Genomic DNA, 27,373 nt, shown 5'->3' with positions numbered 1-27,373 from the left:
ATGTGCTGGCAGATAAAGTTAACATTGTCCAGTCCTAACACAGGACACTCACATGACCTTCAGTGAAGCATTGACAGATGTACAAAGACAATATGTAGTGTTCTGATTCTCCTCTTCTCACTCCCCACCTTAATCCAACTTTAAAAAGTGATAATAAGACATGACCTTCTGTGAAACTAAGGCTTTCTGTCTTGTTAGGTCTTCCTGTAGTTACTGGATTTAATTTTCCTGTGTTTGGATAGACTGTAGTCTCAGCTAGTGTGTTCATCTTGGTGGCACTCTGAAATTTAGCAGGAATTTCTACTTGCTTTTTGCACTTAAGTATTATTCCCCACCCCTGGAGGTGTTTGAGATCAGGCTGGATGGGGCTTGAGTAACCTGGTCTAGTGGAAGGTGTCCCTACCCATGGCAGGGTGATTGGAATTAGATGATCCTCATGAGGTCACTTCCAACCCAAACCATTACTAGGATTCAGAATAAATTTGTGTCTGTGTTTTTTAGGCTTTCCCTACCTTTTGTAGCTTGGAAGATTTTAAAATTTTCTTCCACACAGTTCTACCTCGAATGGTGACTTGCAGGACCACAAGGTATCAGTTCCCCATGTATTCTTAGTGACTGAGATGAGGTCTGCCCTGTTATTCATTAGGAATGGCTTTGGTCACCTCTTCATTTGCCACTTGGAATTTGAGAAGTGCACATGTCCAACTATTCTGCATTTGAAAATTAATTCATGATTACATTGTTCATGAATCGATCCATTTTATATATCCTTAACACAGGAAAGGGACTTCTCAGGAGTGAAAAAAATAAAATGCAGGAAATGATTTGTTGTTGCTGAGTCTGAAAACTGGCACTCAAAGGAATCCCAGAGAGACACTGTGGAGGGATGGGCACGGGAATAAACAGCATCTGGATATGGGTAGGCTTGGAGCCTGGTTGACTTATTGTGCACAATTTTTACATATGCACTTCTTTTAAAACTACCTATTTAAAAAAAAAACACTCTTTCAGTTAAGTCAGCATAAGGATGATGTCTACAACTCTCCAGCTACCTTTGCAAGGAAATGTTTGCCAGCTCCCTTGCTGGTTATCATAAATGCAAAGCATAATTAAATTTTCCTTTTTTGTTTTTCCTTTTTTTGATGGTAATATTTAAATAAACTTCTAAAAACCCATTGGAAAAGGAGCATTATTCTTTTAGCCCTTTCTTAGGCAGGGTGGTCCCTACTAGCTTTTGAACAAGATTTGTCCAAGAAAATGAAGCAACTTAGCAAGAGAAATTAAATAAACCAGCACATTTTAAATGAACTGCATTCCAAAAGGAAACGTTTTTTTTAACCACACCACCCACATGTATGCTAACATACAGAATTAGTCCTAACCTGCCAAAAGAAGAAAATGCACAACACCTTTCAAAGATGCAAATTGACAATTAACAAAACAATAGAGTTCTAGCCTTCCTTTGCTGAGGTGCAAATTGATAATCAGATTGCAAGGAGAAATTGGTGGCTGCTATTTAAGATTTAGTTTGAGATGAAGGCTCCCTATGGAAGAAAGGGAGGGAAAGGAACAAAGTAATGTAACCAGTTCTACACTGGGAAAAACCCACATGAGGAGCACAGGGATACACCAGGCTGATATCAGCTGTATAGCTTGCACATTGTTAATTGTGACAACAGGAATGAGAAGGAAATGGTAAAATTTAGTTATGTTGTGGCATTACAGAGAGGAGGGGTAACAAGCTCTTTATTTCCCCCTGTATATATCCAGTGCCCTGCAGTGATGTTGATGGGAGAAACTGCAAACCCTGTGTAATAATTTTGTTTCACTTACCTTTGGCAGTCAGTCTTGCCTTCACTTTGTCCATTAAGTTCCATCTCCTGTATTTTTCCTAATGTTTCATGTGCCCAGGAGCGGCTGCAGGTAACTACAGTTATACAGTTTTATCCCAACTTGCCTTGGATATATTTTATCCTTTCCAAGTATGAAGTTTTATATAACCATTTCTACTTGAACTTAAGAGCAAATAAATAATGAGAACCACCATTGACTTTTCTAATAGTAAATGTTAGTGCCCAGTGGTTGGACAAAACAGGCTATTGTGCTGCAGGAAGTTCCCATGTTACAAATTAGAGAGGACATGAGGAACTGCAGATCTGTTTAGGTAGTTGTAATTTGGATGCAAATTTGAAGAAACAGTCATAAACTTTGTTTTGTGTTTTCCCAGAATCCAGCTTGTGTTTGTTCTGTGCTTTTGGCCAACTCCAATGAAATTAGAGCCCTAAGTCATGTCCTGTTGTGGCCTGTTTGTATTTCTGCCACTATGTACCTATGAAAGTAACTGAGTTTTAATGGGGTTCTTGGTTATTTTGATTTTAACTTACAAATGACTGTTTTCAGTGCTATTTAATTTATAACATCTAATATCTCCTGAAAGATCTATGTTATCGCATGTATATGTCCATTGTAATTTTTTTCTTATGAATTCTTTTCTCTTGAAGTTTTGTTACTATGGAAGCTGCATTTTAAAAGTAGAAGAGTAATTTGAGGATAAGGCCTTTTTAATAATCTGAATAATTTGTGGCATTTGACAAATATACAGATACATAGTCTGAAATCTTTAAGACTGGTTGAAGTATTTGAGACTTGGTTAATTTGAAACCAAGCCGTATGATTAAATGTCCTAGATATCTTGGAAAGTTTCAGCCATAATTATACAATTTTAATGAATTTGTTGCTCTTGAAAATGTTGAGTTGACAGCTGCTTAGGATGAAGTCCTGGCTAGTTGCAGCACATGATAGGTAAAGGATTGCAGAGCTCTGAGTGTGCTATGCATTACTCGTCTCTCAAAACAAAGTTGGAGATCACTCAGTAAATGAGCAGCTGAGCCTTCCCTTTCTATCAACAGAGCAACTATATTTTATTTTGTGGACAGCTGGCTAGTAGAGAACACTTGACATCTTCCTCTGATTTGTGGTCGGCGTGTGTCAGTGCATGTCAGTCCACAAGGATGGTTGTCACAGCCCTCATCGTGCAAGGGGGAGCGGAGAAATTTTGGATGCTGACACCAGCAGTGACAGTACTCTCAAGCCTCTATTCAGGGAACATATTAATTCCTCTTCCAGGTGTCAAGATTTAGCACATTTTATGTATTTTGATTAGCACTGAATAGAAGATTTTTATCCTTAGTGGTGTAGTGGCTTGTTGCATTTAGATACCACTTATTATGAACTAGATTCTGACATTGAATATTATCTGACTTCTCTGAAAGCCAACCCCTCTTGAGTGAATGTGTTTGACAAGTAAATAATAGTGTATGATGCCCTATGAACGTGTTTTAACCTGCTCCACTTAAGTTTTCTTAGCCTTGATGCATATATTTAAAGAGTGTAGTATGCAAGGCATGTAAGGATGGAAAAGTTTGTTTATGCATTCAGTGATTTCTTCTTGGGCAAGAATCACGTTGGTGTCATTCTATGCAGCATTTTATTATCCTGCCTCTGGTACAAAGGGGTATGCAATCTGAAGGCTGGGGGGTGGACTTATTTTTTTCAAATAAAAGCCACTAAGGCCAGCACTTTTGTCCCTTTTCATGTCTTGTGAAGTCTGTGTGATTTCTAACCCTTTATTTCTTTTTTTCCAGGCTATTCATGTTTGCTGTCGGGGAGGGCAAATCAATCTTTTCTAAGTACTCTTTAATCATAAATCTAGATGTATTAAGCTTGCTATTACCTAGTCAGTGGTAGTCAGAAAAAGGCAGGGGGGAATATCTAGTCAGTATGGCTGAACTGTGATTGGGATCATGAGGCTGCTTGCTCTGTGCACCTTCACTTCTGACTGCAGTGATGCTTTCATTTTTGTTGGTGAGCTGCCTTTTTTTTTTAATTTTTATTTTTATTTTCCTGTAATAGTGGCTACTTTAGTATTCTGTCTAATTATTGTGTTTTGCAGTGTCTGTTTTGTGTGCACTGAATGTTCATTCCCCTTAGCTTACATTTCGCCTCTGGTTTTCAATAAATCTTGGTGGACCTTTGTATCCTGCCATCTTTTCTGCTCTTTTTCCCTAGAGTGCTAATTCCCACCCCCCTGAATATCTGTAAAATCAGCATTTTATTTTTTCCCTCCTGAGCAGCTATTGCCATCAGCTGTTATAAAATAATGGCTTCAGATGTGTCCCTTATAGTACATTGACCCCTCTGTCTGATTTATCATTAATTTCCAGAGATTTGTTCCAGGCTTGAACTAATTCCTTCCCCCCAGGGTCCTGAGTTAAAAACCACACTGAAACCCACTTCCTTTTGCTTTTGTACCTGGAATATTAATCATATTGCCACCAGCATCCCTGGCACGTGGAGGCATCCCACTACAGTTAATGATATTCTGAGTGTCTCCATTGGCTTTTGTTACAACAACATTCAAGCTGCTTATGCTTATTTCTGAGCTTGTATTGTATCTTGCTGCAGTTGACATCTTGCATTTTCCCCTACAATGCCCACACTTTTACTTACTGGAAAATTAATATTTGTCTCCCCAAAGTTTTTGCCTGATTGCTTCTTTGTACTTCTGTTTCACACCGTTAAAAGGAGGAAAGAAGGTATGACCATTTGCAGTGGAACTTGGGCTCTGCCTTAAAGTGTTGCAGTATTTGTAGGCTATGGTTTTGTGAGGCTTGGAAGACTTTCTATGTGTACTCAAGAATATTGAAAGGGGATAATCTTATGAGTGCTGCAACACAGCAGACAGTGTTGTATCTTGGGTTGTAAGTTTTCTTCATTTTGTGGTATTGCTCTTAGAGCAGGATGTGTTCAGAAGTAGCTGGTTGAAGACCTGGTCCCAGGCAAGGCAGTGCACAATATCTGCTTGGCTCCACTGAGCATAGCACAAATATCTGTATGATCACTGCAGGATCATTGGGAATGGAGGTAAAGGAATGTTAAGACTTGTTCCACATCACAGTGATGTCTTCTCCTGAGTCACCTTCCCTAGGCTCTGTGAAAGCCACATTGCCTTGAATTGAAACTTAAAATCAGAAGTATTAACTAGTCCTTTGGAGATAATTCCTATGCCGGGGTGTATTTATTAATGCCCTGTTTATTCTTAAAATTGCAGTCTGTTCTTTCTAGGAAAAGGACTGAAAAGCTTTTCCTGTTGCTGCGGTGCAGACTGGCAAGGAATTGCAAACTGCTGCTTAGGATATGACTGCAAACCTGGTGTACCCACATGTCTCTCTGTCAAGACAATAGGAGCTGTCAGTGCTTGCTACTTTTGAAAATTAACACTTCAGAGAACTAAGCCCACTCTGACCCATTTTGCATTTTAGCCCTTTTTGATCTTAAAAAAGTTATTTTGACAATGTGGAAATCTTGATACTGAACTGCTTAATTCAGAGTTGTTGTGTACAAGCTACTGGAGTTGTTTAGTAACCTTTTATCATGTAGATAACATATATGTATATGAAGCATCTATGAACAGCTCTGTATATGAACATCTATATATATGAAGCAAAGAATAATGAAAAATGTGTGCTCTATGTTTCTTCTTGTTTGCAAACCTGATGCTAACTAAATTCAGCTGTAATCTATGAGTTTCCACAATGGCTGGCAGAGCTAATATGTAGCAATACAGACAAAGAAACATTTTGAAAGTAAAACATCAAGTCCTTACTCATCACAGCACTTACCGAATTAAAGATTTCAAGCACTGGGGCTGCAGCTTGGTGTACATCTTGCTCCCTGCCTCTGCCCCGTGTCGGGACGACATGTGGCTTCTGATGCCTGGAGTAAATTTACCCAAGGCCAAAGTATGTCTTGAAAGTTTTGTTTCTTGCAGGGATTTGTGTGTAAAGACTCCATTTGTGAGGCAGAAGTAGCTAAAAATAGTATGTTGTAGTATGGTTAACAAATGATACTGAGAGCCACGGAAAAGCCGCACTGCCGCATTTTCAGGTCTGTTTGCCAGATTGGGGGCATATGTGGGGGTAAGACATTGCTAGTTATCCTTTTGTACTCATGCCTAGTGCCCTCAGTTGTTTATGCCCAAAGTTTTAACTATCTGGAGATATTTTCTGTAATATAAGGCTGGCTGCTTTTTTTAAAAGAAAAATTTAATAGAGCATAGCTTAAAAAAAATTCTTAGATTGATTTATATACGTTAAAACGAAAATAAAATACATCCTGATGTTTTTGTTTTACTTCAGGCCTTAAGTCAGAAGTAGTGTTTATATACCAGCTTTCCCCAGAAGCAGGAAGGATAGAGACCTAATAAAAATGTAATGAGAGCTGCATTTTCATGCATTCACAGATGTCTAGGAGATGGAGCTTTAAGAGAAGTACAAACGCAGTGGCTTGTGTGCTAACGACATCAACAACAGTTTTGTGGTGTGTACAGCATTACCCACCATTGGTGAGATAAAGCTGCTGAAGTGATGGCAGCCACTTTGCCATATACTGTCAGCTCTTAAGTATCCCTAATAGCCTGGCTGTCCCTACTTGGGCTAATTTACCCCGTGTTGCTCAGATCCATGTTGTGGAGCATCTTTTGGCTACAGGGCGGATGGATCTGCTTTGGTGTTTGTGTGACTTTTTGTGGGTTTACTTTGTTTGTTTTATAAGTTTGGCAATTTTTTATGCCACATACCACCATGGTCTTTTGCCTTTTCTGGCTCATACCAAGCAAATGACATGTTGTGAGCAGCATCTTGGACTTCCTCTGTGGGCTAGGAGGGTCAGTGGTGGTGCAGCATGTTTGGGTGATCTCAGGTTTCACTGATGACATCTCGCCTTCAGCTCCTTGGTTGGGGATCACTGCACTGAAGCCACAAGGTGTGTGATGGTAGTATGAAAACCAAGTGCTGTGGTGATAGTGTTTCTGACAAGGAACCAGCATTTCAGCTGTCCTTTATGACACTTTCAGTTGCTGCTGGCAGGAGGGGTGCAATGGGCAGCAGCTGTGTACAGTGGTAGAACAAGACACACAGTACTTCTGCTTTAGGCAAACAATCAAAGATGCTCTATCACTACAAATCTTTGATATAAAAAGTTCATTTCAGGTTTTGGAGGGCTGGGTAGCTGTTCCTTCTCTTCCCCTTCTCTGTGTGTTAACTGCTTCCCATGTGATCTGAGCTTGCGGGAGCACCTGTGGTCAGGTACCAAAGTGCCTCAGTTCTTTCCTTCCTCATCATGGTTGCCTGTTTTCTCTCCTGGAAGCCTCACCCATAGCATTTCTGCTTTGAAATGGTTGTCTCTTGGGCAGACAAAGCAGTGCAGCTCTGCCAGCTGGCTCGTTGCCCCTCCTGCCCATCCGTGCTGTTGCAGACACCTTGCAAAGCGTGGGGAGAGGTGTGGGTGGCGTGATGCCGGGCTGGGGCAGCTCCAAGGCTGCATGCCTGAAGGAAGGATTGGGCTGTATTGGCCAGAATGCCTCAGGATAGGCTGCAGGGAACAGTATTCAAACCCCACAGTGGCACTGACATAATAATTTCGGCATTGTTTGGGACCACATTTATAATCAGAGTCTTACTGCAGGGTCTGCATTGTGAAGAATGGGATTTACAGATAACTTCAGGGAGGGGGAGTCTACTGGAAAGCTGCAATTTCTGCCTATTTTGGTTAACTGATTCAGCCTTTCGAGGTCATTTAGGGTGGATTGATATGTTCTCATTCTCCGTATGTGCGGCAGTGCAAGGATCCTGCAGATTGCAATAAACGGGGAAAGGGAAGGAGCAGATTGTCCTACCGGAAAGTAAAAGACTCTTTCAGGATTGTGTAGGTTGTGTAATTTGAAGATCAACATTGCTTATGGTGAACAGATGGAGAGGATGATTAGAAGCTACAAGTGCCCTCCTGTGCTATAGGCCCAATGTCAGATAAACTACCTCTACAGAAAATTATCACTTTCTGAAATTCTAGGACAACTGTAGGTTGTATTCTATGAAATTGAGAGAGAAAAGTGGTGTGAGGAGGAGGAAAGGATCTAGACTGTTAACTGTGTGAGACTGCAAACTGCCTCTCAGGAAGCTCAGATTCAAGGTGCTTTTAGTGTCTGTGAGTGCTCAGCATTGTTTTTATGAAGCTGTGCAAGAGGAAATTCCCATTATTTCAGTCCTGGAGTTCACTGTGGCTATCATTAGTACAAACCAGGGTGATTTTTCCCTCAGTGAGGGCACGCTCACCTGCCTTGTGAGGTCTAACAGTGCAGTATTTATTTATTGCACGGCAGAGCACACATGCTAAAACCTGAACAAATTATGCAGTTTGTCACATGGGGCTGTAGGAAAAGCTTGTCTGAGAACTCCTGGTTGAGAGCTGTGGACCAGTGCGTGCATATTGCAACAGTGTGCAGTTAGTATTTAAGGCTGGTTGTGTGAGGGTTTTTGGCTTTTTTTGGAAAGGTGTATTTTGGGCATTAGTGCATGATGATGTTTTAAAGCAGTGGACAGTGATTGGGGAATAAATGTCGGGTATAAACCGAGTTCACACATATTGTGGCCGGGAATGAAGCATCTTCCTTTGGGCTTAGCTGGCAAAACTACTTGTGTGTCACAAGGATCCCAGTTAGAACTGATACTGTAAGGACCAGGAAGGCATCCAATGGCAGGCTGGAAAATCCAGTAACTGGGTAAGTAAGCATTGGTGTCTGACCAGAGCTTGACAGAAAAAGCAGTCAGTGTTGGAGCAAGAAAGCACAGCAAAGTGTGCTTTCTACCAGTCCTTTAAGGGCTGGGATGAAAGTTTTGCTCACTAAGTAGAAAAAATACTGAAATTGGAAGAAGTGGGGGGAAAAGTGCATTTTCCCAAGGATAAACTGAACTGAACAAGAACGTGTTAAAAAAGAATTTTGTTGTACTCATGGTTAAATCAATGGGAGCGAGCAATCCAGTGAGTTAGAAGGGAAGATGGTCAAGCTGTGCATCCACCTCTCTGATACCAATGGAGAGCAGTCCTTTCTTCAGCCCTAGATGCCAAAGTTTTCTTGGGCACCCACAGCAGGCTGAGGAGCCCTGTATATCACAGGGCAAAAGCAATGTCTGCTCTAATCCTGCCTTCTTAAAACTCCAGGGAGTGGTCATCTCCACAGGCTCAGCTTAACAGGAGGGCTTCTGTTCAGGGCCCAGGGAAAGAGCTCCACATATTTGTGCACGTGTGCTCTGATCCACAAATGGCTCATACACAGTAGATGCTACTTAAAATATTTTTTAGGAGCAAGTAAGAAACTGGAAGTGTTGACACACATTCCGTGTACTAAAAAGTAAAAGCTAAAAGAACATTTCAACTGCCGGCACCCCGGGAAGCTTATTCATGATGGTAGTAAATATAATGGGGAGAAAGGGTAAAAGGGCAGTGGCCAGAATATGGCTGTGTATTGTTCTGCTTTTGCAGTTATGTGTATGTTCATATGTGTGTAAACATACATCACAGAGTCAGAATATGCAGCAACGTGGAAGGTGTTACCGACACGTGTATATAATGTATGGTATTACATACAGAAACTGTTTGATAAATGAATGTTAAGATTGTGAAGTCAGGCACTCAAAGCATAGGAAATGCCAGAATTAGATTTGCCTGCACAACCTTAATTCAGCCCCTTTGTGCATATGCATTATGATACAGTCTTTAATTACATGATCACATATCAGACCACTGAAATGACGGTGCTGACAGAATGAGAAGATATTCCATATTATTTTTTTTAATCCTTTTCGTGTGGCCCTGTGGCAGGCATATTCTGCACACATTCAAACCACAGCTTAAAAACATCATTTCTGTGATATTATTGGTATAAGAAATACATGTGGAAATTAATAACTTCGTATGGACTTCTCTGTGATGCGTATCACTGTGTTATCTGTATGTTGTAAAGATGTTCATTGCTTCTCAAAACATCCATCTTGTTGTTACTGTATTCATTTTATAGATGGGGAGAGGAAGGGGAAGAAAACAGCCCAATTAACTCAAATCCTACTTGTGTAGTTAGAGTTATCCTAAGTCCTGGCATCAATCCAGTGCATTGAGGTCTGCCTCAATTCTAAATATGACACTCTTAGGCACATGGTGTGACTCTTGGGGATGCTCCCCCCTCCAGGGCCGGGAGCTGGACTGGATGATCCTTGTGGGTCCCTTCCAACTCGGCGTATTCTGTGATTCTGTAATTTTATTTGTCTTAGGGAGTTTCTGAACCACCTCAGAAGGGTGCCCTTGCCACCTGCTTTAGGGGAACCCTGAGGAACAAAAAAACCAAACATTTTCTACCCTTTTTCCAAAATGATGATACTTGTGCACCAAGGAGACCAGAGCCACGTGCAGTCTGGGCACCAAACTGGCCTGAGGGTAGGATTGTAGGGGGATTGGGCTTTCAGTGGCATCAGTCTCAGGTAGATAGAGGCACTTAACCTCTTCTGTTAGTTTACCATGATGATAATTGAAGACAAAGTATTTAGCTTAAGCAGAAAGGATCCTCTCTGAAGATCTCTGTTCAGTCAGCAGAGAGAGGGAAATGCAGAGTTTACTTGGACAGGACTCCTCCCTGCAGGTCCATTTGACGTGCAGGGAAGGTAACTCCTGTGATAGGCTTCTAAATGCGTCTGGGTCAGATCTGACTTTTCAAAGTGTTGTTTTCACTTTATTATAGCTGTTTATATCTTTAAAATATAGCATCAGTTGACTGCAAAATATGGCATCCCCAAGTAAATGTTCAGGTATACCAGGTCAGAAAGTGGGACGTGTAGGACTAAGGGCTTCCTGCAAAGATTTTGGATTCCTGAAAAACTGTCCTCCTTTTGGCTTGCAAATCTCTACTGCCTTCAATTCTTGTGTTCCAGTACTTAAAATGAATGAGTTAATGGTCCAGCAGGCAACTTTGTCTTAAGTATGCAACTCATGTTCATTCCCAGAGCTGGCTCTTCTGGGGTGATATTCTCCTAGAAAAAAATTGGAATTTGATCATGTAATTAGAAAGTATTGCAGTGTGTATGCACAAAGAGTGAATCTTAGCTTGTGCTTTCAATGGCTAAATTAGGAATGATTGTACAATCTTAAAGTGCAGTGTTTTGTTGAATGCTCAGTTTGATTCAACATTTTTTAACCAGGGAATTTTCATAACGTTAAACTGAAAATTAAGCATTTTACACTGTAGAGCTCCACAGCCCTCTCCCTCTCACTTAGGTCATCAGAGGGCTGTTACTTAGAGAGACTTGGTAGAGTCCTGCTATTTTTTGCCATTTGTGAACAGCAGCAGCAGAGTTGGTCAGAAATCCAGCGGTAACTCCAGGTTGTGGGGGTAGTGGTCTCTGGCAGTGCTCGTATATTCTAAATTGTTTTTTGTCTTTCTCATCTTCATCCGTACATCTTTCTCCTCAGGTCCTGCCAGCCCTTGTTGCTCTATTTTTTTTGATCTGTACTGCTTTTCTGTGCTTTAGGTCTTTACGTGGAGTTGTGTTGCTTCGTCTGCCTTTACAATTTGGCAGCAAACAGAAGGGTGTGACGTTTCACTGCCTTTGTAGTGCTCTCCGGTGTAAAACCTGGGAACTTTCTGGTGACTTGAAAGAGCTGGTGGACGAGAGGATTGTGAAGCAGTTGGGCACAATGAGGGTGACATGCAGGACCTGTGTAGGGTGTAGCATGCCCAACATATCAGACCATTCAGTCTGATGAACTGATTTTCAGCAGATCTCTTCTGCTTATGTGCCAACTGAGAGCTCCCTCTTCTCTAGTCTCGGACAACATTCCGATGGGTGGTTGCAAAGGGCAAGTAGAAGAGTTGTGTTCCATCGTGCACGTTTCAAGGTCATCCAGGGATGACCCTTGGATGGCAAAGAAAAGTCACTTGACAGTGAGAATGACTTAAGAAAAAAATGTGTGGCTCAGGTCACGAATGGTAGCATATGTAGCCACAGCAGTGCTGCATTTATTTTCCTATGGATACTATATGTATTATATTAGGCCAATCACAATTAAGAGTGTGGCATTTCTGATGAAGTGTTCGAAAAGTTTGGACCAGTAGTGGTGCAATTCCTGCTGATACACCACATACTTAGAGAGAAAAGCAAACTGCATCACAGACGCTTTACAGTATAGGTTGGTGAGAATTCGGTCCTCTGATGAACCCAAGTCAGGAGATTTAGTGCATTACTCAAATTTTACCTTTCCCTTTTATTATGGGGTTGCTTGTGCTGATTGGTTGCATGTACCACAGTTGCTAAAGGAAGAAATACTGCTTTGCATTCAAGGAAGCAGATTTTCATGCTTGCATCTGAAAAAACCGTCATAGCTGAAATAACATTATCAGCAATATAAATTTTCAAAAGTAATCTATATTATATAATTCAAGTTTGGGGTATGTAAGGTGCAGCCATATTAGGAGGTTCTGTTGTATTGGTGATTATATACTGTGAGGAGGGATGAGGATTTGCTGCTTTGCCAGTTTTAATAGAGGTGAGGTAACTAATTTGATTCTGGATACTCTCATCATGAGTTGCTTCAAGGTGTTCACATTTGCTTATGAAATAGTCCCTTCTGAGCTGGGGAGATGGAAATGAGACACTAAAAGGCTTTCTTGAAGTGCTTCCATGTTTCTCAGCTCAGAACATCACATTTGATATTAATATTAGGTACGGAGGCAAAGTCATCAGGTAGAAAAGGGAAGAAATGTAGAAATAGTCATTTTCTTGTGTGTTTCCTCAGGATGCTATTTTGAGGCTTTAAAAAAAATAATAAATTCATGCTTTGCTGATGAGGCTGCTGTAAACTGGGGAAGTGGCAGATGTAATTGAAGTCCCAGGGCCCTGCCCTAGAAGAGGTCCAATACTGGCAGCGTACATATTGCTTATATGAAAGCGAACAGATGGATACATTTGGTCAATTCTGCCGGGTTCATATGGAAACCTTCAGAATTTTTTCTTACTATTTTGAGTGGAATACTTAAATCTGTTATCTGCTGGGAGTCTGTAGTTGCCTGGGATGGGTGCTTTGGTAGCTTTGAGCAGGGAGCGTTGCCGTACTGTGGATGTCTTCCGACCAGATATGTTTATCTCCCCATGTCCCCCTCCATACTCCGGGACCAAATCAGCTACTGGAGGAGTGAGCTGGATTTTTTTCAACTTCTGTGGCATGAGAACTGTCAGCTGAGTCTTAATCATGGAGCTATTACTGGTAGTGAAAATGAAGGAAAGAGAAGAAATCCAGCTTGCTTTTCAGCTGCTAGATTGATTGCATAGGCATGTTTTGGTTATTCTTGGGGTGGGGACAGGAGAGGAAGAAGGAGATGGGGAGAACAAAACCGTTGTATTTTCTTTAATTAAAAACCCCAGTAATTTTCTGATAGTAATTTATCCTAAATTCTTGCTGACAGTTTTTGATGTTTCTCAATTCAAAACAACTGAAAGCAGTCAAGTGAAGGGAGAAGAATGGAGAATCAAAGAGGAGGGGTGTAGTTGAATTAGTAGAACACAACTTGAAGTGCTAATAGTTAGTCTGGGTGGGGAGAGGGGGTAGGATTAATCTGTAATGCTTCAAATTAATAAGTTTTAGAGATCCTTTACACATATGCACATACACACTCAGTGATCTAATAACACGTTATCGATGGCGTCAAGGAAAGAATTGGCATATGACTAATTCTAAAAGTCTGTCATACAGATGTGTCAGCATCTGTATTGTCATCTAGCTATCTTTTTTTTCCAAGTGTATAGCATATAAAAATATGCACATCAAGTATTTAGACACTATCAATGACAGCTCTGTTCCGTATTAAAGTTATTAAAGAAACTCACTCTTGCATTTGGATTCATATAAGAAATCAGATACTTATATCAGAAGGTTTTAGCTTTAAAGCCTTCCAGGAAAGCTGTAAACAAAGCAGAAAGAAAAAATGAAATCTCTAATATTAAAAGCATGTTTCTATGAAGATTGCAGTTCAGCAAGTGCTCATTTCTCTTTTTTTTTTTTTTAATAAAAAAAATTCTTTGAACCATTAGCAATGATAACTTTCATTGAAAATCAGGGTTAGAAAAGAAGAGCAGAAACCAAGCTCATTGGGAAAGAGAGAGCGAGCTTGAATTTGACAAAAATAGTTTCTTCCCTATTCCTATCTCACTCTCTCAAGATGCATCCTTCTCACAAAAACAACTCCACCCACTGTTGTAGAAAATGGCCATCTCTTGGTATCTTCTTTGGAGGTTTTGTTTTGATAGTGCTAGTGCTAGTTTTGGGGATTAACATGAATAACCCTATCAAATTTTGTTAAGACATGGTACCAATACAGAAAGACCCATGTATACTATTTAAAATACCCTTGTTAACAGAGATTTAACAGTCATTTCATTCTCCACTGCTCATCACATTCACACATGTGGGATGGGCATTAACAGATTGAGCTACATCTTTTCATTTCAATTCTGCAGCAGTCTCTCTTTGCAGGAATATTTTATGTAGTAATAATTTTCTTCCTATTACAGACTTTCTAACTATGTTAAATGGCAGTAGACTGGCCACAGAGACATTCGTGAGAACTACCTTTGCAGTGACATTTAAACAATTTATTTGATCTTGCTTTAGCATACCTGCTCATGCCTTTTTTTACTCTGTTGTCGACCTTAGGAGAACTTTGCGTATAATCATGGGTCTTTCAATCACAGTCAACTTAACAAAATGGTATGCAAATTTCTGCAGTATATAATTTCTGAAGTCTTTGGGATTTGCAGTGTGTTTGCTGCCAAGTGGATACCCCTTGACTGCAGGGGCACATTTGGGTAGCAGCTGCCCAGCAGCTCCAAGGCCAGTTGCAGAAGGCAGTGTCTTAGCTGGGGATGCTCTGTTTTATAGGTGTGCAGTTGTTAGGTGTGTGTGCCTTGACTTACCCAAATGAGGTGATGCTATCAGTATTTTTTTTTCCCTGTATAATAATAGAAAAAGTAGAGCTGAGGAGAAAGGTCGATGGCAAAGGGGGGAGTTCTATATATCTCACATATGTACTATGTTGAATTGATCATCTTATCACCGTTTAGAGAAATTGCAAGTTGTGGATTTGTGGCTGAAACGTGTTACTTGTGTGGGATTGCTCTTGGCTAAAAGCCTAAAATGAGGACTCTTGCTTTTTGAGGGCATATCTTGTCCTGTACTTGAAGTAGCTTCTCCTGTACTGGACCATGTGTAAGAGTGCTCTTAGGATGAGAATGGTTAAAAACAATTACCACTGCCACTAAAGCTGTTAACACTTCTATCACATTCTATCAGGATCAAAAGTCCTAGCGCAAAGAGCTTTTACAAAACCATCCTAGTCAAACTCGGTAAAATTGAAAGGCAAGAAATTAACTGAACTAATTGGCAAAAAATTACATTTATCAGCTTGTTGATTTTTAGTGTAATTCATGGAAATGAATTCTGTGAAATTGTCATTCCGTGACAGCTGATTGGGTGGGAAAAAACGTAGGATCGCTGCTTAAAGTGCTTACACTGACAGGAACATTCCCGTTCGCTAAAAATAAAAACCTTGGACAGTAACATCATACAAATTTGTGTATGTGGGTTACCTGCTGTATGATGTCCCCTATGTGGGAAACACTTGGAGCACATGATTAGTCTCTTCAATTTCTGTTGAACTTAATTATATTTTAGGTTTGGTTTTCTTTTATTTTTGTTGGGGGGGGGGTGGTTGAGATTTTTGGGTTTGTTTGTTTGTTTGTTTTGTTTCTTTCTTTAATTTGGGGGGTTTTTTTGGTGGTGGGGATTCTTATGTTTGTTTGTTGAGGTTTTTTGTTGTTGTTTAAGAGCAGGAAGTAAGCCTACATGTTTTAAGTTTGGCTTCCTCATAAACATTTGTAGATTGAGGTGCAACTTATTCCGCTGGCTATACTTCATGCCTTTCCATTTCCCAATCCTGATCATGAAAAGGGAGTTGCTGCCTCAGAAAGTTAGGTGAAAAGAAAGGAGGTTTCTTGGCTGGGTCATACAGCTGACCTGAGCATATGTTTGTGCACGATGTGTTGTTACTGCATTACTGAACTGGATTCTTTGCCCACATATAATCGCCTGCCTACAAACAATAATAATCACGGTATGTGTCACGCTCAGTTCTCTGCGGCACTGCAGCTCCTCTGTTGAAGGGGAAGATTCAAGGCAATCATCAGTTCTCCTAAAATTGTCAGTTTTGGTTTCCATGGTCATACCAATTAAGTGTCTGGGTCTGATTTTTCCATTATCCTGCGCCTTATGTACAACTTTGACTTGCTGTCGGAATTGAGTAGTCCAAGGATAAGACAAGGGAAAATCAAGCCTTTTCTGTCCTTGGGGTAAAGGAAATTATATGTAGTTCAACTTTCTCAAGTGACAACATTCATTAGGCTGTTACTACAGACATCTGTATGTAGTCACATATAAGTTGGTGTTTTGTGGGCACTTCCAATAATAAAATTCTAAATCAGTGTTTACAGAAAATGCTGAAGCTTTTTTTCAGTGATTCCTTCAAACATAGCATTTCTTTAAAAATCTTTAATGGAAATGTGCAAAAAGAGAAAGCTAAGCCAAGGGTCCACTATAAATTTCCTCAGACATCCTTCTTTGGACGTCCATGTGGGTCCTCGTTGACACATACTCAACTCATGTGTACATTCTGGCTGCTTCCATCTGGGGGTCCACATTAGTAACATGTCTACTGCTGCTGTGCAAAGACCACTGTAGTCATCTCTCTACCAAAAAAAAAAAAAGAAATAAAACAGTTGCAGATAGAGTGTGGGGAGAAAAGAGATAGCCCTTTCCATTTATTTATTTCCTTGTGTGATTTTTGTTTTGCTTTTTTTTGATTTAGTTTTATTTGTTTGGGCAAGTTTCCTGCCATTTACCTTTGCATTTGCATTTCCTATTGATTGGCAATTTTTAAACTGTTTATTGTGCTCTTTTGTTTAGCTGTTCAAGAGCTAAAACAAAAGCCACCAGGCCCTGTGAGGGACACATTTGCATGCGGCGAGCGTTGCCCGAGGAAAAAGTAATTGCTAATGCATATTTATGTGGCACAAATTTGCCATTTGTTTATGCATAAAATTATCAATAGTGCAGGGCGGCCCAGCCGTAGAAAATGGTGACCTTTTTAGCTTAATAAAGAGAAATCAGCTGTTATTGTGAAGAGATCAGCCATTTATTCTGTGTTGAGGGACACTGTCGGGAAAATGTAGATTGGTGCCGGCAATATCATTAAATGGAAGGCCAGTGACCCTTTCGGTATAGTCTATTATACTTTATCTAATAGGGGATAAATGACTCTGGTTGGCAAATAGATTAAAAAAAAAAGAGAGAGAGAGAAAAAAAGAAAAAAAATACTCAACAAAACCCACTACCCCTCCCGACTTTTCTCTTACAGCTCAGCCACATGAACAGGTAGATACCGAGGAGGTAATCATGCACAAGCCAGCTGGTATTTCTCTAACAGGAAAATGACTTTAAAAACAACTCAACAACAGCAAAAAAACTCCCAAACAACCCCAAACCAACCCCCAAGCCCACTCTGTTTAGACTAGTTTTGATTGCTTTGGAGTGGGAAAAACATGCAGAGCCAGCCTGTGATTCTTCCTAGTGCATGCTGTCAGCAGCAGTGTTCTGAAGGGCCATGACATGGATTGGATTCTGGCTTTGAAATGAAAAGTCATAGTCTGAAAGAAGGAGGTAGAGTCTTTTCTGAAGATAACAGGTTTTTGAAAACAGTTATGCTTTTTTTCTTATATACATTCAATTGTTTAAGAGTGGATAAGAATTTGCTAGGTTATACCTGAAGGCACTGAAGACATCATCTGCAGAAGATGCAGCAACACAGTTTTCTTTATACCACTCCACTAATTCACCTCAACTTTAATGGGTAGATTGAAGACCTGAAGAGTTAAAAACTAGCAGCCATAAGCTTCAAGAAGTTCTTGTGAAAATTAAAGTGTAAATGGTTGCATTTTCTGTGCCCGCTGTGTGGTGAACTGGGTGTTTGATTATTTTATTTTTTTTTTTAATCCCTGGGGAATATCCAGCAGGTGATTGTGATGGCAGTATTTTACTTAGCAAAGGCTGTTAGATTGAGATAGTTTTACCTACACACCCAGCCTGGCTCGGTGAGATGAGATCCCACCCACCACCACTGTGGGACTGCCCACCCTCAGAAGATGGAGCTTGGCCTTTGCCCACCCTTCTGCCTTGTGCCTTCAGAAAGTCCTGATGGCATTTTTGTGCTGAGGAAGGGCAGATCAGAGTAATTTTGGGGCTTTGCTCTGTTTGCTTCCTAAAAATGTATCACAAACTTGTTTGTCACTGAGTGACATCTTCCTGGTGGCCTCAGCAAAGAGGCAAAGGCTTGAACGGGACAATGGAACTTGCAGATTACAAGCTTCCATCAGTGGAAGCTTTTTGAGGGAGGACTGTCTGGACATGATGGTGTGGAGGTTGTGGTCAGAGGCAGGACTTCAGTCTTCTTAAGGCTGTTGATCTGATTTCACCACTATTAAAATTTGGGCAACATTAAAAAAAAAATCACTTTACTGAAATATATTACAATACATAATACTTACCGTGGGAGATATTATACAGTATATGATGTATTACTTTCTATAATAATGTCGTGAAAGCCTTTGTAAGGATGTGTGCTACAGTTCAATATTTCAAGCCTAAAATTTTCTCTCTTATTAGGTGTTTTTGGAAAGGGTTGGTTCAGTTTCCTAATTGTGCTTTTCCATGCATTTAATTCCTGTGCATAGAGCTCTTGCCTGTTTCTGGAATCGTGCCCTTGCAGTCCTCCCAAATAATGATCCCCAACCATGTTGCTGTAGAAACAAAAACACTGTAGATCATGTTATGGAAATAGAGAGAAAGTCAAAGAAATAGTTTAGAAGTATACATTTTCTTAGGTACATCCTATGGAAACTAGAGTTAATATGGAAGTGAATTTAACTGCAGAGTAGGATCTAGGTTTCTTCACATGGCAACAGGCCCCTTTTTTTACCAGTTCTGTCACTCCACTCAAAACTGTAGCCAAGAACCACAATTTCAGAAGTCTCTATTAATGTTTGAGGATTGCCTCACTGACTTGTTAATGAACAGTTGAACTAGGTGATATTTTACCTTTAGAAATGCATTTTTCTTTCTACTTCAACAAAATAATTAAGCTTTGCGTAGATCTGCTTTTTTTCAAAGGATCTTTTTCCATACAGATTATCTCCAGCTCTGCTCCGGAAAAAAAACAATCTTCTACATGTCAAAGCTCGTAGCCAGTTTTTAGCCTGAGTTTTGCTTTTCCTTTTCTAACAGTCATAAAACAACCCTTTTGAAGTGTGCTTGACACTAGCTAGATAGTTTTATATAGATAAAATTAACAGTTAGAAAATGCTTAAGTCTGTTGTATGGGAATAAACTGAGGGTGAGCGTTGTAAACTAACCTGAATCCATCCGAGATTCTAACTCAAGTTATTATTAATATTATTACTACTGTTGTTATTACTATATATTTTTGTCATATCTGTGCCTGCATAGGCCTGACTGTGAAAGATAATTAAGTACAGAGTAATAAAAAGCAAAGCTTTAAAACCATAGAAATATCAAGTTTCATGGGAAACAAATTTTGCAAAGAAGAGTTGGTTAAGGGAGAAGATAGGTCAGAGACAAGACAAGGACAAACAAGTATTGTTGATGAAAGTTAGCAGAAAACACAAGAATGAGCAAAATGAATACTACCTTTTTCTTGTATTCTGCCATTATGAAGAAAACAAGGAGTAGCCCTGTGCCTTGCTTCCAGGTTGTTGGGAAAGACAGAAACATAATGGGGACTATTCTATAAACAAATGTTACAGGTGTGATTGTCCTGTGAGCTGCCTTCATTGTCCCAGGATCTCACCCTAAGTGGGAGTGACTTGAGTGGGGCTTGTGCTTTTCTCAGCTCTTGGTGCATGTCTACTGTATTAATACTGTGCAGGTTAGGGAGGGAAGATAAAGGACAAATTTTATATTATACTGTTCAGTTGATGAATGCTTAATGTGATAACCAAATAATATGAGTTAAGCAATTGATACTTTTTTTTTTTGTTCTTTGTGATGCTGGGAACTGGTTAGTCTGATAGGTCAAGATCTATCTTTGTAAGGGGAAATTTTGATTATCATCACTGAAGACTGACTTTTCCCCTCCCTTCTTCAACAGTTTTATTTGAAAAGCCCCTCGAGATACTAATTTTTCTAAGGGCAGAAATTCATGATTGAGGAAATTTCTGTACAAAATACAGAGAACACATTTCTGTTTGTTTGTCTAACTGCTTAATATAGGAAATTGAGGTGTATCTTCAGAAAGTTTGCCTGCATGCAGAGCTCAGTATGAACCACGGGTGGTTGTCTTTTGAAACCTCATGCACCAGCCTGCTCTTGGTAGTGTCTTGTATGCTGCTGCTTTTCATGGAGCTCTTTGAGCTGTAGGGCTGGCAAAGTAATTCCATCAAGTTAAACCAGTAGGAAGAAGTGTCTGGTTCTATATACTGAGGTTGCTGATCTCAGAACTGTGTTGTGTGTGTGTGTGTCTGTGTGTTTGGGAGTTTAAAAATAAAAGAAATTCCTCTTTATTTTATTCATACATATATTTCATACTACAAATTATTTGTTTTGGTTAGACTAGGTTGATATTAATAGACTGCAGCACACCTTAGGGATGCAAAACCTGACTGAAAGGATGGCCACACATGAAGGTGAACTTTGGCTTGTGTGAACTTGATGTGTCACGTCACGAGTCTGGTCTCAGACTTGCGTCTGCAGCTGTGCTCATGTGATCCAGCAAAATAGCAGCAGTACCAGAGATTTTTTTGTTTTGTTTTGTTTTCAAATCACTGCTTTGCTGTGCGCTTTGGGCCACAGAAGACTTGCTTTGCTACTTTTGCAACCAGGTAGACTGAGGCACAAAGCTAGTAACAGAAATCCTATGGCTAGGCAGGGCCACCTGGGTTGGACAGCCCAGCTGTGCTGTTCCATGCAGCAGTGGATGCAGGGGAGTCCCAGCTCCCACCTCCTGCCTCCCACACTCGTACACTTTGTGCCACAAAATGCTTTTCCCTTCTCTGCTGAAGGCTTGGGGTAACACAGCAGTAGCCACAACTGCGACAGGTGCCCCGAGAGATCTGGGGTGCATCACACTCCTGAACTGTGGAGGGACCAGGTGGGGTTTGGGAAGTCGTGCTGAGTGATGTGAGACATGGTAATTCTGGGCTCTGTCATACCTGGGGGAGGTGCCACACTGTCACCCCTGCAGGAAGCTGAGGTGCAGCTCAAGACCCTAGAGGCAGTATCTTACTCACGGAGTAAATGTGTGAGTAACCCTCCTACTCACAAGGTGTCAGCTGGGAGCAGAGGCAAATGCCGAGGACCTCTCCGTCCTGGGGCTGTCCTCGCACCACTAACCATGCAAGCATGTTTGGTTGGGGATGTAAAAACAGTGAGTGTAGGTGAGCTGTTTAAACACTCAAGAGCAACAGGAATATGTAGTCACATCTTCCTCCTGGTTCAATCTCTGTATTGATTTATCGTGATAAGAGGTGCCACTTTAGTTCTAATAATGTCTACTTTTTTTTTTTTTTTTTTTTGCTATTGCATATTTCTATGGCAGCTTTTCCATGTGATATATTTTGGGTCGCACATTAATTTACACCAGCCTCTGTTCTGCAAAAAAGAGTTCATGAACTAAATGAAAAGGAGCGGGGAGGGGGATGTCTAGCAGAGCCCAGGCTTTTGTTTCATGTTTTGGATTATTTTCTTTTTAAAATAAAATCGTTGATATGCATTTTGCTTTTATTTTTCTAGCCTTCCTCTTGCTGATGACCGGGTTCCTGTTTGATCCTGTTTACAAGCTTTCGAAGACTGAAAATAACCCCAACTCCTCTGCATTGGGTAGGAAAACAAAGCCATATAAAGACATACTGCAATTACTCTGGAGCGTGGCAATATGGAAGAGTGTGGTATGAAGGAAGAGCTTATAGAGAAAAAGGAGAAGGTTACTAGGTTACCACAAAAGACATTAGTGTACACAGTTTTTCTCACCCACTCTTTTGGACTGGGAGGAGGGGGAGGAGTGGGTGTACCAGCAAGTAAATAAGAGTGTTCTCCAGAGTGTGTATTCCCAGTCTAAATGTTTTGTCTGTACTTCCTGTTACTCATTCAAACTGCCTTGCAGTTCTATTTCAATCTATTCAAAACACCAAATAAGGTAAATTTAAAAGATTTTTTTGAGGCCGAGATGTTGTTTTCTCTTGGGGGTTTTTGTTTTGGTTTTCTTTTTCCCTTTAAAAGTTACTGGCAAGATAAAGAATATTCCCTTAATTACTGTAAACTTGTGAATATATGTGCAATATTTTAGTAGCGTTGATGTGTAAGTATGTATATCCAAGGTTCTAAATTTTTACAAGTATTTTAAAATTACATTTCTTGCAGTTAGGGAGAATAGATAGGGAATAATCTGGTTAAATGTTGTTGGCCTGACAGGAGACTCAGACACAGGCAATCACACAGTTGTGATGTCTTCTTGATCCTGTAGTTTTTATGCTTAACCTGACTGCCATGAATAATAAATGTTTGTAGAATTAAGGTTTCAAAGACAAGAAACTCCTTTTGGTAGCGTTGTTTTTATCTTGTTATTGTGGACTTTAGGAACTAGAGTTGAGTGTGTCACTATTGAGTGTGATGAGTTTGTCCTAGGGTTAGGTGTCACCCAGCTTGACCTGGTTGCCATCATACTTATGTTTCCTGTGCCTCTGCAAGGAGTGACAGGTCCAGTTTTCATGGGTGGAAATCAGAAAAAAGTGTGGAAGGCAATAGAAAGCCAGAGCAGTTGCAGCTGAGGATTTAGGGCCAACTCAAGATGAAACCCTGGGACAGCCTTCTTGATTTCAGTATGACTTTGTCCACATGCAGAGGGCTATTCCACTGTTATTTTGGGGAAAAAAAAATCATCTAATTAAATTTGAATGCAGGATTATGTAATTTATTGATAATATTCTGGTGTAAATCAATGCTCTTCTGCTTTGTAGTGAGGCCTTAGACACGCATACGAGATGACAGTCTAAGTCATGGTATTTTAACATGATTGATTCAGATACGAGTAAGTTTTATGATTCACTTTTCTCTATCTAAATGCCAGCGTCAGTTGTGACATTCTCATCTTTTCCTCTTCTGAATAAGCTTATCAAAGAAGAAATCACTAATAACCAAGCAGGGCTTAATAATCAAGAAAATGAAACTTCTGTTTTAGAGAAAAAAAAAAAAAGAAATCCTTTCCTGAGTTGCTGGATGATTTTTAAATAATAAAAGCTTACCATGTACTGAGCAACTGCTTTATTTTTTTTAAATATTATTTTTTAAGGCTTTCATTCTGAGAGGGGTCAGTAGCCTTTGAGAATTGAGCCACTTTGTTGACAAATCTGTCCTGTAAATTGAACAGCATTAATTAGAAGTTTATGCTGCAGATTCTTACTTTTTAATGTGGGTGGTGGTATCAACGAAAATGTCTAATGAATTTGAAGATGATTTTAAAAGGTCTGCCACCTGTAGATAAAAATGTGCATTACTACACATGGTAATTATCAAGACCAAGGGCCTTGACATGATCCACTGACCTTTTGAAATCAAAACACTTACTGTAAAGAAAAAAAGGCACTGATTTCTTCATCTATGTTAATATAGGAGGTCTGTATATTCAACTGTATTGATACACTGTAATATATCTAGGGGGAAAAAAAGATACTTTGAATTATGTTAGACTCAAGTTTTCCATCGTTTCCTCTACAGACTTATAAAGCCCTCGCTATTTTTGTATGTGTTGAGGGATATTTTTTTTTAATGTAATGAAGTAGATTACTAAAAATATTCAGGTGTCTGAGACAGCAGCAAAACATCTCTGAGCCACCCTACAAAAATAAACTAGATTTGTGCGTGCAGGATGAAAAAGAAAGTATACAGGAACAGATTTCAGCTCCAGGCTTTTTTTTCAGGGGCACTTGCAATAAGGGAGGGGAGCAATAACCCAGCAACTATCATTGTAAAAATTATGAAAAGCACTTTGATGGTCCTTTTTAAAGTCAGTTCACTAAACAGGGGCCAAATCAAAAGCCTGAAAGGCAAGGCAACTTGCAGTTTGCTCTTAACAACCTCAGCCCCTTGCTGCTATTTGCAGTTGAGAACGAGTGCTTCTGCACACAGTAATGGTGAGAAAAACTAAAGGGAAATAAAGGATGCGAATGAAGGATTTTCTGTTTTCATGTGAGTACTTGGAACACCAAGCAAGCGAAGAAGCAGCAATTTTAGCTAAGCTAATGTAATAGAAGACCATTGCACCCAAACTGTCTCAGCAGAACTTCCTGCATAATTAGATTGTAAATCTTCTCAACTGAGGAAGTTTTGCCCAGGGTCAGATTGTCTAAGTAATAATCCATTCTACATAAATTAGAAGATTTGAACTGCTGGGATACATTATTACATTAGTTTCGTTTTTTATTCCTAATATAACTAAGGAGAACAAATGCAACAATTCTTTTTCTTTTCTTCTTTTTAATCATGTTATGTCTTTTTAGTTTTTGATTACCTCAGAAGGCCTTTCCTGTAGGTTTTGGGATTTTTCCCAAGCAATGATGATGAAGTTGTCACGTAGGCAAATTAATACATTTTTAATATACTTCAGAAAGCGATACCACAGAATCCTTTGGCCACCAGATTCTGTGGTATCACTTCCTCGGTGAAGCATTTAGCCAGAGATGCTACTGCTGTGTTTGTGCTGCTAAAGTTTTATCTCCAACTGTGATGCCTTTCTGCAAAGAACAGAATTGCCATCTTCTAGGTAAGAACTAATAGGTGAAAATTTACAATAACTCATGTACAACAAGCAGGCTTCTGTTAGCTCCGTTATTTTCTTTGAGAAAAGGAAGATTATGGGTACTTCATGTGCATAAACAGCTATATCTAAAAGTGATGGGGGAAGTTCCTGAAGTTCTTATTCAGGCAAAAATTGCCATTGAAGTTTTAGTATTTGATCTGCTTGAAGGAAGCCAAGTTTGCAATGTAGCACAGATTATTTTATGTGAACTTGTCAGTGTGTGTTTGGGGGATTTTGGTTGTTTTGGTGTGTTTTGTTTTTTTTTTCCTACATTTGACTTTCACTATGAATTGGAGAAGCAGTCAACTGTTCAGGAGAGCCTTTTGGAGATAAAACAGCCTTTGGGCTGGACTCTTAGAGCGTCTGTGTAGACTTCACCAATACTGAACAACAGAGAGAGGAGATGAGGGAAGGGCTTGTGGGAGCGCTCACAGTGCTGTGGGATCCCAGTTCCTGGGGCTACTTTGGGTGTGCACCAACTCCATGGTCTCCATTAGATGCATGTTAGAGATCTAGACCCCCACAGTGGTAGTGACTGGTGGCAGGACTGCTAAGCCAGCTTGATCTAGCTCTGTGATGGGTTGTCATCTTCTTGTTGTACATATGAGTGTTGAGAGAAATGTAATAAGAGGAAAGGGCTGGCTTCTGTCATTAATGATGTTTTTAAATATCTGTCTCTTCTTGCTGAAAATTCATATGTTACATAATGGTAATTTATTTTTTTTTGAAAGACAAGAAGGAAACTATCTGGGGTTGGAGGTACTAAATTCCTCATTTCCCGTCTAATCCCTGTGTTCAAGGGTAGAAAAAAATATAAAAACGGAATACATAATTCTGTGTTTTCAAATACAGGAGTATTTTGATTACCTGGTGCTGGTTCTGTTGTCTCAGCTGCCTGATGAGTCTGTGGTCAGCCTGCTCTGCAGAGCACTGGCAGCTGAAGGCGAAGCATAAGTTTTGGTGGAAATGGCAAGTGCTCTCAAAAGTCCTGGGAATGGGGGTACTCCCATACTGAGGGATGTCTGGTCACCCTTCCCTCAACTGCTGCACAAGGAGCACACTTCAATACACTTCTTTATTTTCCTCTACTGTTGTGAGACACCAATGGATGTGGAAAAAAAAGAAGTAATACTTTAGAAGACATAAGGCTAAAAATTAAGATCTGTGAAAGCCCTTAGAAACTGGAATTCTGGGGAAATACCAGGTCTTTCAGGTGCTCTTGGAAACATACAAGAGCATTGGAAGTCCATTGATAAACCATTATTTTTTGCTTCTACTTAAAATCCAAACTTGCTTTCATTGCTGCCACTATAATCCTTATAAAATTATTTTTTCATAATTAAAATTTCCATCATTATTAGTAGTATTTAACAGCAAGTAGCTGTGTTTTGGTTTTTTTTTTTTCCTCAGGAGCATCAGATATAAAGAAAATCAGAAATCAGACCTCAAGACTACTTTTGAGGCAGAAATAATCCAACCATTATTTCTGGTGTAAAAGGTTTGTGAATAGCATCATTTGCCTAGAAGCTGTTTTCCAACCTAATAACTCCTGGAATAATGACCTAAAACTGTTTCCAAGAGGATTAAGGCCCACATAACTATTAGGAAGTATAAGTTTCTGAAAAAGCTTCTTTCTGATTGGTAGAGAGGTGAGTTCTGATTTAGGTTAAAGCTGCTTGCTTGGGAGAATCAGTTTCAATCTCTCTGAAGTCAAAATGTTGAAGTAATCCTCTGGAGAAGGATTGTCTGAGGGTTTTTTTTTTTCCTTTCTATATGTGTGTATATATATTATGTATGTGTAGATATTACTTATTGCCATAATGATTTGGAAGATGGTAATTTAACTGGGTTTTCAATCCATTTGGGGAGGGGGGGGTGTTAGTGTGCTTTAGTGTGCCTTGGGCAGAATCTGTTCAAAATGGGCTGAGATTGCAGCTGAACACTTGGCTTGTTGGTTAATCATCACTTGAAAACTCTTCATTGGAGAGACTGCAGAACAGAATTTATTATCTGTAATGATACTGGTGTGTTTTTAAGGTTGTGCACATGTGGTATATGCTTCCCTCTTGTTAATTGCCTTTTTAGCTAGCGTGATCTCTAAAGGGGAAGGAGGAGAAAACGTGGGCTGAGGATGATTTGGGAATATCCAGTGTACAGGGGTCAGGCATTATGCATTAGAGGAATGCATGGATTTGCAGCTGAATCGTTTTGATAGAGAGCTGCTTGCTGAATTGCACTTCTAAATTGGCAAAACTTCCCAAATGTGCATCAAAACACACTGGTGACAGAAGCTCACTACAGAAAGCACGTGAATTCACACTGAAATGACTGTTAACCACCTATTGCTTTTCACCTTCTTGAATTAACTGGAGCCTATGCCGTAATTCTGGCTGAATCCCAGAAATGTCTCAGCAGATCACACTGAAGACCTGAAATCATCAGTGAGTTCAGCCAGCTTTATCCTAGGGTGCCTCCTTGCCAGCAATCAGGATTGGTTTACATCTGTCCCAAGAGCATACT

The 27,373-nt window shown here is 39.9% G+C and overlaps 1 protein-coding gene across 2 annotated transcripts in view; it reads left to right on the top strand.

Moving 5' to 3' along the window:
* Positions 1-27,373, top strand: part of SOX5 (SRY-box transcription factor 5) — a 641,540-nt gene that overhangs the window by 135,781 nt on the left and 478,386 nt on the right. For both annotated transcript variants that reach the window (XM_032688182.1, XM_032688183.1), the window contains exon 2: positions 21,793-21,879. The gene's annotated coding sequence lies outside the window, so the exon portion shown is untranslated. The remainder of the gene's footprint in view (positions 1-21,792; positions 21,880-27,373) is intronic.

Source organism: Chiroxiphia lanceolata, chromosome 5 (assembly GCF_009829145.1).
Source record: "Chiroxiphia lanceolata isolate bChiLan1 chromosome 5, bChiLan1.pri, whole genome shotgun sequence".
NCBI lineage: Eukaryota > Metazoa > Chordata > Aves > Passeriformes > Pipridae > Chiroxiphia > Chiroxiphia lanceolata.
The sequence above is the reverse complement of the archived record's forward strand: the minus strand, read 5'-3'. Positions and strand labels throughout refer to the sequence as shown.